At 45.5% G+C, this 16959-nt stretch overlaps 1 non-coding gene across 1 annotated transcript; it reads left to right on the plus strand.

The window, feature by feature from the left end:
* Positions 1-14466: 14466 nt before the first annotated feature.
* LOC129511228 (small nucleolar RNA SNORD52) lies at positions 14467-14534 on the plus strand. Its single transcript, XR_008664777.1, has one exon. It is a non-coding gene; the product is annotated as a small nucleolar RNA SNORD52 (small nucleolar RNA).
* The last annotated feature ends 2425 nt before the right edge of the window (positions 14535-16959 follow it).

The following is a 16959-nucleotide window of genomic DNA, read 5'->3' on the forward strand; positions in this document are numbered from 1 at the left end:
GACGTGCTGCGGGCTCTGCATGTGCTAGTCGGAGGCTGTGAGGCTGGAATGTGAACTTGTTTAGAGTGATCCCAAATGGAGTCGATTTAACCCTGCAGGAGTCAAGTCATCTTGAATACCACAGCTCCAGAAGGCAGGGGCTTGATAAATAGAACGAAGCATGCAAAATATTTACGTTGTGATTCACAATCTGCGTGATGCGGCCGAGCAGCATTTCTAGGCAGCTTTGTGGGTTTTAACCATTATTTCAAAATCTTTAGTCAGTTCAGAGGTCAACTAGCTACAGGGCTCTGCAGATTCTTCATGTCTATTTAAACCTCCTGGAGAGGTACCTGGGTCATCTCCTGCCTGGAGAAATCTGGAGAGAACGCTCACAGAAGGTGAGGGATGTAACTAGGCTAGGGAGTGATCTCTTGGATTTATTGAACATTCAGTGAACATCCATACTGTGCCTATCAGCCAGCTGGGTGATGGATGGGAGGAACACCCATTATGGTTCCAGAGTCTGATTAGGAGGAGAGGCCATCTTACAGGAAACAAATATAGACCCAAATGGAACAATTAAACTCAATGCCTAGGAGTAGATGGAAGATGCAGCCAGACTTTGAAGGACTTGGTGAGATCTGCTAATGTGTATTGGCAGCTTTGAGATATATGGGTCTGAAGTGACCCAACTGGAAAAGCATTTGGTGTTTCTTCACACATCAGCTTGAGCTGAAGAGTGTGGTTTCAGGAAAGACAGAAAAAAAGAGGGAGTAAGGAGCAGTGGATTCTCTCCCCCTCTCCACCTCATATCTGCCAGCTTGTGTCTCATCTCTTGCCTTCCATCCTTGCCACATGTCTTACTCACAACCCTTGAGATGACAGAGCCACAGAGCTCAGACAAGAGAAACAGCTCGGAGATTTCTCTGTGATGCTGCTACCTGATTCATAAATTAAGCCTCAAGAAGTCACCCTTTCTACTGCCTTGGTTAGGACATGGCTTACCTTCCCCGTCTCACTAAGGACACTCCAGAATCTGCAAATCCACCAGCCCTGAGTCCTAAAACCAGTAGGAAAGAGGAGTTGTAATTTTTTTTAAAGTTTATTTTTGTTGTAAAAATCAACCTTAATTTTTTCCGGGTCTCACTTTGTAACAACTGGTTGAAAGCAAACATCAGATGCCTGTGTATATTTATACAATATTAGTCAGCTCCAGAGTATTTAACTAAATATAGAATTGCTTTAAAAAGATGAACATTTTTTTTTTTGAGAGTGAGTTGCTTTGTCTCATGGACATATACGAAAATAAAAATATTTTGGGCTCTTTAAAAACCCATTGCAATACAGAAACAATGCTAGTAAGAATGGAGGCACTGGCTTCAGGCCGTTTTTCCAGCCAACACTTTCTGTGTGCCCCTGAGGGCCACACACTGTGTCAGATACTGAGGACAGAGTGACTCAGACATGGTAATTGCCCCTTGAACCCACCTTGCTCCTTAATAGGCTGTAGTTGAGTAGCATTGTCTATGGGCATCTCTTCTGTAGGACAAAGAGTTCCCCACTACCCAGCATTTTTCATCGCTGCTCTTTCATGATTCACACCAAAAAAAGGTCTCGCTTGAATTTGAAAAGAAAGGAAAGAAATGAAGAAAGGAAGGAAGAAAGAAAGAGAAAAGAAAGAAAGAAAGAAAGAAAGAAGAAAGAAAGAAAGAAAGAAAGAAAGAAAGAAAGAAAGAAAGAAAGAAAGAAAGAAAAGGAAAGAAAGAGGAAGGACAGAAGAAAGAAAGATGAGAAGTAAATACATTTGACAATAAATCTGAGCTCATAAACCTTGGGATTCCTTTTATAATACCATGTACTTCGAAATCAGGCAGTATTTTTCATTCAACATAGATTTCAAGGTAGCTCAAAGAAAACATAGGATTAACTGTAAGTAGTGGGATAGTGAGTGGGAGCCAAACTTCCAAATAAACACATCAGAGGCTTGGTCTAAAAAAAGACAGAACACAAATAACCTCCCCTTGATGTGCCTACAGTTTCATTTAACTGTCCCTGGGTCATGAACTAATTTGCCAAAAGGAGGTTAACTTCAATGCAACGAGGCAGCATCTCAGGAAACAGGTTTTATGCATGTGGTCTGTAGAGGCTGGGCCACTCGAGGCCCTGCCAGTGGAATGGCTCTCACGTGAGCACTTTTGAAAACTCTTTAGTATACATTAGCTAATGGGCAGTGCTTTCAGAAATTGGGAGGATATGTCCTTCACAAACATGGGCTTGGCTTATACCCAAATGCTGATGTCTCCAAGTCAAAGAATTAGCCCAAATAAATATTTTTTGAAAGGCAATGTGACCTTGGGCAGCCTACTTCCCTTCCCAGGCTAGGTGTATTCCCTATAAAACAAGGAACTTGCATGAGCTGCTCTTTCAAATCCCTTCCAGTACACGGAGGCCCTTCCCCAAAAGACTCAGCGCAGGAAGGCTGGCCTCTGCCCCTAGAAGCTTCCAACTGAAGGAGAACAGTCAAGTAGCCAAAGTCCTCGAGCTCAGCTGTGGGGTGGTTTTTATTCATGCTAATCGTTCAGAACTCTGGGACCAGAGGAAGACCAACAGCATTATATCATTTCCAGGCAAAGACCTAAGTTCTCATTTCGGGTCGCATGATTTCTCCCCGAATTTTACACTTCATCATCTGCTGCCTCGTCTGACCTGACTCAGTGAGTCTGCTGCTTTTAATGTGTGCGGAAGTTACCTGGGGATTTCGTCCACATGCGCATTCCTGGGCCTTGCTTCAAATGACTCTCATTCAGTGGGTCTGGGCTGGAGCCAGGGAAGAGGCATGCTTCACATGCTCCCCCTCGCAAGGATTCCTTGCTTCCAGGACCACTCTTTGAACTATTCTGAATTCGGGATCTGTCCCCTTCACATCCTTAGTCTCCCACAGGCCAGGGACCCCTCTGACGCAGAGGGCGTAGCCAAAGGGACATGCCAGGTCTTCAACCCAAATTTGATGGGAAGTGCATCAGTGAATGAATAAGGCACAGGTAACAGGGCAGCACACTCTCGCCGTGAACTCCCAAACACGGAGGTCACCTGGAACTCTTCGGGCAAAGCTTGAAAAGCTAAGATGAGTGAGAGAGGGGTTCAAGACAGACTCCAAGGCTGCGTCTCTGCCCTATCACCAGAAACAGTAGGCTGCTTGCTGGGGGATGCTTCTTCTCTCGCAAACACATTTATCCAGAGGGAGTCCCTAAGCCTCGCCTATATTTTAAGCTGCATCCCTCAAAATGTCAAAAGTGGGATTAAAGTGTAAATGATTGTCAATTCACTCCTGTCCCCCTGGTACGGTGCTGAGCATTAGGGGCCATCTGGGGATGTAGGGCAGCAGAGGGCGGGGCATTGGGGACGGTGTTTAAATGTAACTGAATAGAGTGAGCTCCGGTGTGTCTTGGGAGGATAAAGCAGTTCACAGGCTGCTACTTTTTTGTGACATAGCTTTTATGGGGGGAGAGCCAGAATATTAAGCTCATTGCTTCCAGATGGGAAGGTTGGACAAGACAGTGGGGCCTTGGCTCGGGAAGCCTGGACGCCGTGGTGCGATATGGATGTGACATATTGAAGTAATCGAGATAGAAGATCTGGCTTTAGCCAAGGCTGTCAGATAGATACTTTTTAAAACATTACATGGTTTGTAACAAGGTATTGTGTATCCTCCCAGAAACCCTGCCGCCTCGGTCTCTGGGAAGGCGGTGGGGGGAAAAAGTGTGCTTATTTTGCTTGAGTTACTAAAGCTCCTTTTATATATGAGGAATTTGGCATCTCCCGGCTGGGAGCGGCTGAGCCAACAGTCCGATGCACTTGTAATGTAGATCATGCTAGTGACTCGCTAAGTAAGTCCAGGTGCTTGCATAAGAGGCAGGGTCCTAAGCGCTCCCTTATTTGAGCCCTGAAGCAATCATGGCCCAGCGCCTCAAATGAGCCTCAAATCTGTTTAATAAATCATCTGTCTATTTATAGACTTAATCCAGGGAGAAATCCTTCGGGTTGTCTGATGGGGCCTGTCCCAGCAGAGGGCGCCCCATGCCCACCTCTTGAGGTCTGGGCTGCTCTTGGTTTGCTGGGGGTTTCAGCTCCCCTGGAAGCCCTTTGTCCAGTCCTTTCCTCCTCCTGTAACCCTCAGGCCCTGGGTGCAGACTTACGGGCCAGGCTGGGGATGGGGAAGAAAACCTAGATCTCTCTGGAGGTCTCCTCCTTATAGTCCACGGCAAGGGTTTTGTTCTGGATTGGCCTGCCCACCTACCCCATGGAAAGGAAAAGAAGGTCCAGCTGCATTTGGAAGTCCTCAGTTTGCAACGTGCTATCTTCCTTGTAATTCTCTTAGTCAGGGGACTAAGTTCCTTGAAGGAACTTCACACCTGAGAACAGGTTGGGACGGACGTCCCCATGGAGCCAGTGTCTGCTTCACGTTTCAAAGCCTGGGAACTGTTAAGCTTGTGTTTTGATTAAAATTTTGCATTAGCTTTTCTTCCCCCTTTCAATGCAATTTCAGGATATTTAATTTCAACCAATCATCTGAGGGGAGGGGGGTGAGAGAGAAGGTATGTGATGTGAAACAGCACCCGGGGAAAGCCAGCCAAGTCAGAAAAGAGAGCAGCTCTGGCTGTGTAGATGTGACAACTGAAATCTCTTTTGTTCTCCCAGGCAGGCCCTGAAACCAGAGCCCCTCAAGGACAGGAGATCTAGCCCCCAGCTTGGAATCAAGGCGACCAATTGTCCGGGCTGGCCTAGACTCTGCTGCCTTTGGGGGCCATGGGCAAGTCCTTGAGAGTTTTCTGGCTTTGGTCACCTGGTCGAGCTCTGCCTACCATTGCCACTGGTCATGGGGATATGGAGACAAAAATAGCAAGTCTTCAGAAAAGCCAGTCTCTGGAGGCTCTGGTGGGACATTAGTTATAATATCCTAGGCTCAAACGTCAGGTTACAATGATTACACTAAGATAAATGAAGGGACGTTAGGCAACATTAATTCACCCCTGTCTTCTGTAGGATGGCAGTCACTTATTCAAATGTCTGCAGGGGCCAGGCAAGTAATGCAAGCATAATTATGAGAGCATTCCTGGCAAACGGCAGGTGTGCAGGAAATATCTGTTGATGGAATGAGTGAATAAGAGTGCATCTGGTATGAGACATTAGGGAAGGGTGGAGACCATGTTGCATGCACCGGCTGTGGTGTTCAAGTTACAGTTCTTGAAAACCTAAATGTCTTCTGAGCCAAAGGCTACTGATTTGTATCTCTACACATCCTTTTAAATATGTTATGCCTACTTAAAAGACCAAGTAAGGAGGAAAATAAATTTGGTACTATAGAAAACCCCAAATCTCCCTAGTTGAGCCTGATTCTAAGATCTTACTCTTGCTCATAAATGCAGTTCTATTTGCCATTCTACTTACCCACTTGGATTAGGTTAACACAGTCATTTTGGAAATCATATGTGTGGATGGTATCATATAGAATGAAGGATCATAAAAAATTCTCGATTGCAGACCTCTCTCTGGGAGGCAGACTAATGAGCTAATGACCAATCCCCACATCATCTTCTTCAAAGAAACCCCCCACCAACAAAACCACAAGGTTATGATAGAGCCAGAGGGACAGCTGGCCTTGATTTTAGACCTGGTCATGGGACTGGGCTCTCCTTAGTTCACTGGGCTGTTTGCGAGGCTTCATGAGATAATGTCACATGAAAGGGCTTTGTCAAGCGCAATGTGCTGAATGAATAAAAAGAGTTGACGCTATCAGTTTGGGGGAGAGAAACTGGAAGGATAGTCACATACCGGTTCATTTCATCCCTTGAATTGGATTATTGGCAGGAATCTCTCTAAAGCTGAATAAAATTCTTCTATTTATGGGTCAATCTTTGTTTCTCCCTAATGTTATTTCTGACTTAACAAGTGTCAAGCGCACATTTTCATGTTAGCTGTGACCATCCCTCAGTGCTCACCGACAGCCCTGTCCCCTCTTTAGAGTGCATGGGGTGTGAGGAGCTGTAGGGCCAGGCACCATATAGTCTGCTCCTCTGCCTCCCCCCGACCCCCGTCCTCCCACAGTGGGTCCCATTCTCAGTCAACTGCTGTTTGCACTTTTTCTTTTCTTTCTTTTTTCTTTTTTTCTTTTTTTTTTTTTTTTTTTTTTTTTTTTTTAGAGAGAGAGAGAGAGAAAGAGGAGAGGGGAGAGGGAAAGAGAATCTCAAGCAGGCTCCACACTCAGTGCAAAGCTGGACACAGGACTCCATCTCACCCCCTTGAGATCATAACCTGAGCCGAGATCAAGAGTCAGATGCTTAACCGACTGAGCCACCCAGGCACTGTTTGCATTTCTGTTGTTTCTGTATTTAACTCAAGGATTTGGAGTGCAGATTCCCTGTATTATATTCTAGGTAAACATGTAGTGTGATCTCATCCTGGAGCCTACGGGAATACACCTAGCATTGCTCATAAGCAGGTAAAGGGAAGGGGATGGCTAAAACCAGCTCTTTCTGCCAGAACCAGCACTGCTCTCTGCTTTGGTGGAGGCAGATGCTTAGAGTTATGTTTCCAATAAGAGGCATGGATTTGCACTGCCTAATGATCAAAGTCAAAGTCCTAAGCCTGGAATTCGAGGCTCTCCAAATCTGGCAATATCTTTCTGGTCATATCCTCCCCCACCTCCTTGTAAGCACCCAGGGCTTCAGGCATCACGGAGCACCCCCCTTCTGCACACACATTCCACATTTTCTCACATCAAGCCTTTATACATATGATTTTTTTCTGTCTGAAAATCTATTCTGGACTGTCTTCTTGCAACATTCATGTGCATTTTTAGAGAGAAATGCTTCTATGCCCTTCATATTTTCACAGAGAAGGAGAGGCAAGGTAGAGGGTTTCCTTATCCTCTCCAGGGGTGGAAAAGTAGAGGAACGTTTCTGGTCTTCTCTCTACCTCTCACAGGGAAGGGTTGACAGGGCCCAGGACCTACACATACACTGGCTCAGCCCTCCCTCCCTATTTGGAGGGCTCCCTCTGTTTGCAGGTCAATGGCTTCCTGCCTGGTCCCTACCAGCTGCCTGTGGCCAAAGCTTATTGCTGCCTTCTAGAAGCAATCACTACAGTCCACTCTCTGTGCTTGTTTGTCCACTGGGGCAGGACTGGCCCGAACTAGTGATGTCCCTGCAGTAGGCAGGCTAAGCACATCTGCTCTGCAGACCTTCACAGGGGCCTCCCAAGCTTCAGATGCAAGGGCGGGGGTGGGGGGTGAGGGGCGGGAGTGGGCCATGTTCTCCCATTCAGAGGTAGCAGCAGGAACACCGATGCTTTTAGCTTCTTCATGTGACTCCATCTCTCATGCTTGATCAGTTCTGAATCCTGAGGGTGAAGAGAGAAGTTATTAATTATATCCTCAGACCTCAACACCCAAATATCACATCTTCAAAGAAGTCTTCTCTCTCTTACCAGATGGACTAAATCCCTCTCTTTTTCCTCTTAGCTTATGCCCTACAGAATTTGTTTTACTTCATTCATTTATCCTTATGTTCAATATTTGTTTACGGGTGTTTGCAGAGCTGAGATTCTCCCGATTTTAGAAGGTGATGAAAAGTCACCTTTCAAGTGATTGCCTCTGAAAATCCAGTTCTCACCCTCCTGTGGTATAATGAAGACAAAATTGGACAGAAGGCCTAGACTTAGGTCTTGGATTCAGACCCTATTAGATGCCAGTGAGGGTGCTTGGTGCTTTTTGAGACACAATCTTGAGACAGCTGAGCACCATTATTATCTCCTTTTTATAAGAAAGATAGTTGAGACTCAAAGACAGAAACAATAACAAAAAACAATAATAAAGAACCCATGGTCTGTAGTCAGTGGTTGGCAGAGCTAGGGCCTTGATCACTATGCTTCCTGTGCCACATAACATTCACCTTCTCTGCCCTTTGCCGTCCATCTGCAGTGACAAGAGAAATCTATAAAATGTGTCTAGAGTGACAAAGGCAGTGAATGATGCATGCTTCAGGCTGCCTGTGTATAGAAAGCTCCTGTGCAGGGCTAATCTCGTGGCTTTGCACACTCGAGGCAGGTCCAGTGGAAGTGGCAGGGTTGACCTGAGCCCTGGGAGGGGAGCTCTCCAGTAGGCAGAGAGGACTGGAAGGAGTGTGGCAGGCAGCTGGTCCCACAGGAACACAGGAGCACAGGCAGGGTAGAACAGGGAAATTCAGAACACGGTGGATTTACCAGCCCAACCAGACCCACGGTGGCCACGGATGAGATGGGAGGTAGTCAGAAAGGACAGCCAGGTCTCTGCTTGACCAGACAGTAGCTGTCAACCTAGGATGAACCACAGTATCACTGTTTTTGAAAATACATATCACCAGTTCCCAGATCTACTGTATCAGAATCTCCAGGGATGGTTTAGGAGCACTCATTATTTTACTCTCCCACAGATGACTCTGATGCTGAATAAAGGCTGAACATCATCGAGAAAGGAAGAAAGGGCATAAGGCAGATAAGGAGCCCTGGATTCATGATTTGGATTTGGATTCATGAATGCTGGATTGGAGTTCCGGTCTTTGCATTCACAATCTGGTTCAATTTTCTCATTTTTAAGATAGAGGCAATAATAGGACTGCTTACCTTCCTAGAAAGGTCATTAGGACAAAATAGCAAAATGTGGTACTTAAGAACCCCAGAGCAGCACATGCCCAGGGGAATAGCTAGGTAGCTATGCGCTGATGCTGGGAGCTGGAAGGGCCTGCAGGTGGCTCCTGAAAGCACTTGAGGCCTACGTGGCATGCGGGGAGGGCACTGGATAGTGGCTAATGCAATGATTCAGGTGTGAGCTGATAGAGCACAGCAACGGTTAGGCCTTGAGGACATCTGTGTGGCCACAGGCCAAAAGCATCCAGATTCTCTGTGGGTGAAAAGTGAGGCAGTATCCATACCCAAAAATAAAACCGTCTTTTCCCAACACTGGCCTGCGTGCCTGGAAATGACAGGAGGGCAATGAGATGCAGTTCTAATTTTGAAAAAGTCGGCTCTATTAATACACACTCGGAAGCAGTATGCTGGGGGTGGAGCGGGGCGTGGATGGTGGGCGATGTCCATGTATTGTGTCTTCCAGAGTATTGTCAGTGATCCCAACAAATGTCAGATACAGAAGTATTGGGAGAGGGGCTGTCCAGGCAGGAGGTCCTGGGCTCTGTGGCTCCAGTGTCTTTCAGAGGGAGGGAAGGAAGGACAGAGAACCAAAGCTCTAGGAGGTTTCAAGAGTCTGAACTGTGATGCCACACTCCTGATGATGCTCCCACCTTCCTCTGACCTGGATCAACCCCTCCTGATCCTGAAAGAGTTACTCCACCCCAGGGTGGGGGTAGGGGCTGCTGCTCGCCTTCCCGCCCGCCCCCCTCCTGGCAGCTAGCTACAGGACCTATTATCTCATGAACTTTCCCCATATCCTTTGGAGATAAGTATTTCCTTATGGTAATAATTGTTATTCTCATTTTAACAGCTGAGCACGTGCAGACACAGGGATGGTCCTGAGAAGAGGGAGACATTTTCTTCCTTTTCTCTGGACTCTGTCAAGTTCAAATCATAAAAATGGAAAGCACAGGGAAGGTCTCTGAGCATTTTCAAACCCAAGGTGGCAGGAGTGGCTCGGGAGAAGGAAGACCGTGTGGCTCTGCTGTGCCTTAAAATTTACGTTCACCAGTTTTATATAATACCCAGTGCTCATTTTTAAGAACTTCAACATCTATTCTTTATTATTAAAGCATATTTAATTTGCCCACACAGGGACACCTGGGTGACTAAGTGGTTGAGCATCTGCCTTCAGCTCAGGTCATGATCCCGGGGTCTCAGGATATACTCCTGCATCGGCCTCCCTGCATGCAGCCTGCTTCTCCCTCTGCCTGTGTCTCTGCCTCTCTCTCTATGTCTCTCATGAATAAATAAATAAAATCTTAAAAAAAAAGTGCCCCCACACACAAAAAATTTACATTCAGTTTCTTTGGGGGGGGTGGAGTGGGAAGGGGGCAGGCAGTAGATAGTTCCTTTTTATTATCATATGCCTATCAAGAAAGATGGAGCTTCAGAAATAATCTCATGCAGATTTTATTTTGCATATGAGGAAATGGAGGCCAAAAGAATTGGTGGAACATGCTGTGTGGGCAAGGCTGAGCCTCCCCCACCCTTCCCCCCATGGTCACCCATATGCCCCCCTGTTGCCTCCCACCCTAAACTCTTTCACATGCTCCACAGGCTGATTCTCCCAGCAGAGACACATCCAAGGGTAGTGCTGCCTTTCCTCAAGGTCATTGTGAGAGCCTGGCTGGAGGCCGCACTTATCTGTGAAGTTTGAGAAACATATTGAAATTATCAAGACTTGGAGCACAGCCGTTCTTCGCACTGAGCTTTCACCGCCTTATCGAGTTCCTACACTTGAACCTCTCAAGGTTTAGCCAGTCAGTTTTATTTGCCTCGTCGGAAGCCCTGCAATCTTGGGCTGGTCCCCAGGCCTGGGGTAAGGATTCTGGGAGGTATGAGAGCCCGCTGGCTCCATGGCCCTCTGATGGCCACTGAGGAGCTAGAGGGGCTCTGGGAAACTCCCCCCATTGGGAACTTCCCCCAGGTCTGGGAAGACAGGCCACCAGCACAGAGCGAGGGCCTGGGTTCAAAAAGAAGAGGCCAGCACAGGGCGATCCCCTTCTCTGCGAGGGATTTACTACTGGAGACTTCTCAAAATCAGAAATTTGAATAATCCAAAACTCCTTTTCTTATAGGCATAAGGAAGGAAGGATGCATTTTTGAGACTTACAAATTCAGAATTATCATAAAGACTGCACTTTTCTTTTGCTTTGAATGTACTTTTAAAATAACAAGTAATACGTAAATAAAGACTTTCAGGAAACTTAGAGATGTGTGCTGAAATGCTGCTTTTTAAAAATTTTCTCGGGGTTAGCTCTAGTGTTTTCCTAAATCAACTCAAAATCAGCTGCTTGAGTTATTCTGGCATATATGGTTGGTCATCCATGTGGTATTTAAGAACATCTCGATCTATTTTCTAAGGTTTTTATTCTCAGGAATGTTTCTCAGCAAAAGCACTATCCCCACCGCTTAATGCACCCTTGGATGACATTAATGCAAGATATAGAAAAAGAATTAAATGATGAGAACACAGAATAGCAAAAGAAATGACAGCAAGAGTTCCCTCCCCTGACCTTTTTGGGTAAACAGCAGAATGGACAGGGGAGGAACTTGTGTGTGCCAACGACTATAGCATTGCCATGGGCAATCACGAGACCAGGTTACAACTAAATCAGCACTATTGGTCATTACGCAATTCTTAACTTGTATAAAGTTTGGAAATTAGAGTTATTTTGAATTTTGATCATTTAGTGTACTACTTATTTTATTTTTAAAAAGATTTTATTTACGTATTTGAGAGAGAGCAGGAGCCAGGGGGAGGGGCAGAGGGAGTAGGAGAAGCAGGCTCCCTGCTGAGGAGGGAACCCAAGGAGGGGCTCCAACCCCAGGACCCTGAGATCATGACCTGAGCTGAAGGCAGATGCTTAACCAACCCAACCACCCAGGTGCCCTTCATGTACTATGTTTAAATTCATCTGACTTTCTACCATACTATGCAATATACAAAGTAATGTAGAAGTTCAGAGAAGGGAATGGGGAAAAAAGATTAGAATAAGGATTAAAATTTCATATATGATTCACCCAGCAACATATCCTCCAGTAATGTGCCATTCCTATGTTTTTAGCACATTGGCACACACCGTTGCCTATTTTGGGGAAAATCACTGCTGAGAAAGCATTGTAGCAGGCACATTCGCTTTATTCCGTTCTTACAACAATACCATGATGTCAGTATCCTTATAGTCCAGTGCCCCTTATAGTCCATCCTTTTGTCACTTCCTTGAGTCTCTGCTGTCTCCAGAATCGTGGCCCTGCACGGGGCCAATTCCTGCCTGCCCCAGCCAGTCCTAAATTCCAATGTTTATCTGCCCAGGCTAAGATTGTCTCTTAGCAGTTACCCTCCGCCAGGCTTCCCTGCCCCTCTCTCTGCACCGAGAACTGGCAAACACGCCGCATCAAAACAGCGTTTAAAAAATTGTGCACACAACTCAGCCCAAAAAATCTTGGCTGCTTCAGTAGCTCTCTGCTGCCTTTTTACTTTATCTACTTTTCTTATTCTCAGCTAGAACAGTGGTTTGCTGTAGCTACTGCATCATAACCAGAAGTGGAAGTTAACATATGTTTTTGAGATTTGTATATATAGTTCTGGGTCATTCTTTTTAACAGATGAATAGAATTTACATATATAGTACATTGTATTTATTTATTTATAGATGGACCTTGGGGTGTTTTCCAATTTTTCACTGTTAAGAACACTGCTGCAATGAATAGTCTTGCACATGTTTTCTTGTGCACTTCTTAGAGAATCCCTTTAGAATAAACATCTGGAAATGGAATTGCAGAGCCAAAGAGGATGCTCATTTTTAATTTCATTACTTACTATTGCCAATTCTCTTTCCAAAGTAGACGAACCGCTTTACATTTTCCCCAGCAGTGTGTGAGTGTTTGTGTAAAACATTACCACTAGCTCCGGTAATGTTTGAAATGAGACCGTTTAATTTTTGCTCACAAAATGGAAATGGATTTGTATCTTCTTATTTTGATTACTAGCAGCATTCATTCTCAAGTTCATTGCATTTCAGGGTGCCTTTTCTGGAAATGCCTATTCACATTTCTGCTCTATTTCTCAATTAGGTTTTCAAGCCCACTAGACCACAGACCCGACCCAAGGGAGCAGTCCTTGCAGTTAGTTTCAAACGTCAAGGGTGACTTCCTCCAACAGGCTGCGTCAAAAGCCCAAGAATGCTCTCGCCCTTTCATCCTAAGCAAGGAACAAAGAGTGCTCCTTTCAGGTTTTAGTTTCTTTCTGCTGCTCTCCTATTATCTTTTTCCAACACTCCCACCAAGTTCATTTCTGACTTATTCCAGGAAGGCTGTCCAGACAGATCTCATCCACAAAGACCCTTCCTTCCTCTGAAAACCTACCTCCACTAATTTCAGCGTCTGCTGTGCTTGGTACAGTCTAGAACTGTCCCCCTCAGATCAACTCGAAGCCCCTGGAGTCCAGGGCAGGGGAGTGCTGCAGAGCTTGCAAGCAGACATACAGGCTCTGCCTTTACCAGTGTGTGATCTTGGACAAGACTCTTGACATTGTTTCCTCATCTGTACAGTAAAAATAGTAACACCAGCCTCATAGCAATATTGTGAAAATTAATGCCTTTGCACCTTCAGCAGAATACTTGACTTAATAATCACTCCAAAAATCTTTGTCATTTCCATTATTATTGTGACTTTGTGTTTCCTTCCATGCTTGTGTAACACTAGGTCCTGGAGGGAGTATAAGGACATTCACTTTCTTTCTGTTACCTCCTGCCCATCTGCCCATTTGCCCTAAAATTTGGGCAGTGCGGTAGCAGTAGATAGGGAATATGCTTGAGGGTGGTGCTTACAGGTCTCAGGTAACACATGGGACCCATTTCACAGTAAAACTAAGATGGGGCTCCCACTGTCTGCGGCTCCCATATGAAATATTTTTTAGCTTGGGGGGCCCCCGGCTATGAATAGCTCAGTTCTTGACTGCAACTCCAACCGAGCCAAGTCTATGAAGCATGTTTTTCCTTCGTCAGTTTATCAAGATCAAAAGCTTCTGAAAGTACGAGTCCTTCATGAGATTATTTGCTTTGTAACAATAAGAATCTCATATATTTGTACAGTACATTTACAATGTGCAAGGTACTTGCACATGTAGGGTGTCACACAGTCTCCAAAATAATGCTTGAAGATAGTCGGGGATCATTAACCCCGTGTTACAGATGAATCAGGGGAGGATAACTTGCTTCAGTCCATAAAACTGAGAGGGGACAAAATAGGGCTTGGATTCAGGGCTCTTAAATCTGAATGCTTATTGATATAGCGAATATTCAGAGTCTTTACTGTGTGCCATGCCCTCCATTGAGTATTTTACTTATGTCCCACTTATACTCATTTTGCATGCCAACGAGATAAGCTTAGAGAGCTGATGTAACTGAGCCCTAGCACACAGTTAGGGACAGTAGAGCTGAGACTGAAACCTAGCTTTCTGGTTCTAGAACCACTGCTTTAACCCATATGCCGGGCAGCTTCCAAATACCAAGGTGATGAGGCATCAGAAGGCGGGAGGGCACCTCACCTCAGGCCCTCTAGGCTGAGGTGACCCTAATGGTCAGTTGTCATTGAGCAGGGTCCCCCATTGTCACCCCTTAACTCCCCCTGGCCACCTCTCTACTCCTTGGACCAGGTGCTCTGTAGATGCTGGCTCTTAGGGAACATTTAGCTCACTGAGGATAGAGACCTAGGCCTGAGGAAAAAGAGGATAATTTTATTTTTAAGATTTTATTTGAGAATGATGATTTCTCAGGCTAGAGTCTCTGACACTGGCCTTGATGACAAAAATTAAGTTCTGACTCATTTGGAGAAGGGCAGCCCGGATGGCTCAGAGGTTTAGCACTGCCTTCTGCCCAGGGTGTGATCCTGGAGACCCGGGATCAAGTCCCACATCAGGCTCCCTGCATGGAGCCTGCTTTTCCCTCTGCCTGTGTCTCTGTGTCTGTTTCCCTCTCTCTGTGTGTGTCTCTCATGAATAAATAAATAAAATCTTTTAGAAAAAGAGAGAGAATGAAACATGTGTGAGAGAGCACAAACAGTGGAAAGGGGCAGAGGGAGAAGCAATCTCTCCACTGAGCAGAAAGCTGGACACAGGGCTTGATCTCAGGACGCCCGGGGAACATGACCTGAGCCAAAGTCAGATGTTTAACCGACTGAGCCACCCAGGTGCCCCAGGAGGATAAATTTTGACCATAATTATGCCAATCTGGGCATAGAACTGTCATTCAGATGCAGGCTTCCTTGTCCCACAAAAAACTACTTTGAAGGAGAACACTGGGGAGATTTTGAATGTGTGATTTAATTAAGTGATCTGCATAATGATGTTCTTTTCAATGAAATAAATTGTAAGACATCATTTGGGTATAAAGGAAAGTAAGAAAAATGTGTGAATGATAAAGTAAAGAGAGTTCTTAAACGTGCCACAAAATCCATTCATTCTCCCAGGAATTAAGGTGGGCTGGGTTGGGCTAGACTGGCCTTGAGACCTTTCACACACACACACACACACACACACACACACACACACACTGGGCATGAACTCTTCATTAGCTAACACCCTGGTCAGAGGAAAAGGCAGCACAGGGCCACAGGGCCACAGGGACATGGACCTACGTACAGAGCATCCGAATGTAGATTCTCAATCCATGTCCTCACGTTCATGGACTTCAGGCCTTCCTTGTTCAGCAGAGTCCATGAGAGTTCTGACTCCAGTGTCAGAGGGAGCCAGAGTCACATGTACTCAGAGCTATCGTGTCTGCTCAAAATCCTGCAGTGGCTCCCCACTTCTCTTAGCAGAAACCTAACTGCTTAAAAGTGTCTCCAGACCCTGTCTGGTGTGACCTCTTTGTTCATCCTTGCCCCTTGTGCACTTTTTAGGAGCTACAATGTCCTCTTGGCTGTTCTTCCTCAAACGATGCTGGACACAGTCCCCACTTTATGACCTTTGAATGCTCTTCCCTCCATCTCACTGGCTCCTTCACCTCCTTCTGTGTCTTTGCCTAAATGTCACCCTTTCACAAGACATGCCATGGGAGTTTTATAATTATTACTATTTCTGCAGGCCCTCCTTTATCCTCTCCAGGTTTTTCCTACCACCTTATTAGTTTATAATTGATCTATTTATAGTATTCATATAATTTTATTCTTTACTGATGTCCTTCTCAACTAGAATTCAAGTTTCATTAAGGTAGAGTCTTTGTTTTGTTCATTGATTGATTCCAAGTTCCTGGCACAGTGCTTAACATATAGTCAGAAATAATGGTTGAAAAATGTAATGAATGAATAAATAATGCATGGAAGCCAGGTAACTAACCTCTCCAAATCTGCTTTCTCTTCTCCAAGTAGGAATAACCATAATATGTGATGAGAAGCTACATGGTATTGCTTCTATGTGCAATAAAGCAGCTCCTCCTTCTTATGTTAAAGCCATTCCACGTGGTTTAGATGGCAATGACCACAAGCCTAACATTGTCACTTAGGCTAGCCTGGCTCACTGGGGGACACTACCCCCCTGACTATGGTGGTACACAGAGGTGGGCATGTGGTTCAAGCAGGGCCAGACTATGAGACTAGATCAGTGTGCTTTAGGGGAGGGGCAGTTTGGAGGAACCCAGGCTGGCAGGGCCTTGGGGGTTGGAGGCTGTCATCCTGCAAACAAGGGTAGGCAGCTTGCCCAAGGATGAAGCCCAGCAGAGGCAGGTAGAGCAGAGCCCAGGGCCTCAAGAAAAATCAGGTTTTGTGTTCTCTCTGTTAGTAATGACTGGCTGAGGGTCAGTAGAGGCAAACAAAACCTATACAATGGACCCCCAAACTAACATGGAGATAGGAACTGAGGAGCCAGAAAGGAGGAATTCCTCTGTCCAGGATGCCATCTTTCAGTTTTAGCTTGTCAAACTCCTACTCAACCTTCAAAACCTCACTGGAGAATGTATTCATCTCCTAGCTCTCCCAGGCTGAACTGATCACGATTCCCTTGTGCCCCATGATACCAGATTTAGACCTTATCACACTCGTATCACGCTCGTATCACTATTAATTACAGTTATCCATTATATTGGTCTGCTAGAGCTGCCATAACAAAATACCACAAACTAGGTGGCTTGAACAATAGGAGCTTATTTTCTCACCGTTCTGGAGGCTAGGAGTCCAAGATCAAGGTATCAGCGGGCTTGGTTTCTTCAGAAGCCTTTTCCCTTGGCTCGTAGATGGGTTGCCTTCTCTGTGTGT

Source organism: Nyctereutes procyonoides, unplaced genomic scaffold (genome assembly GCF_905146905.1).
Source record: "Nyctereutes procyonoides isolate TBG_1078 unplaced genomic scaffold, NYPRO_anot_genome, whole genome shotgun sequence".
NCBI classification, from domain to species: Eukaryota; Metazoa; Chordata; class Mammalia; order Carnivora; family Canidae; genus Nyctereutes; species Nyctereutes procyonoides.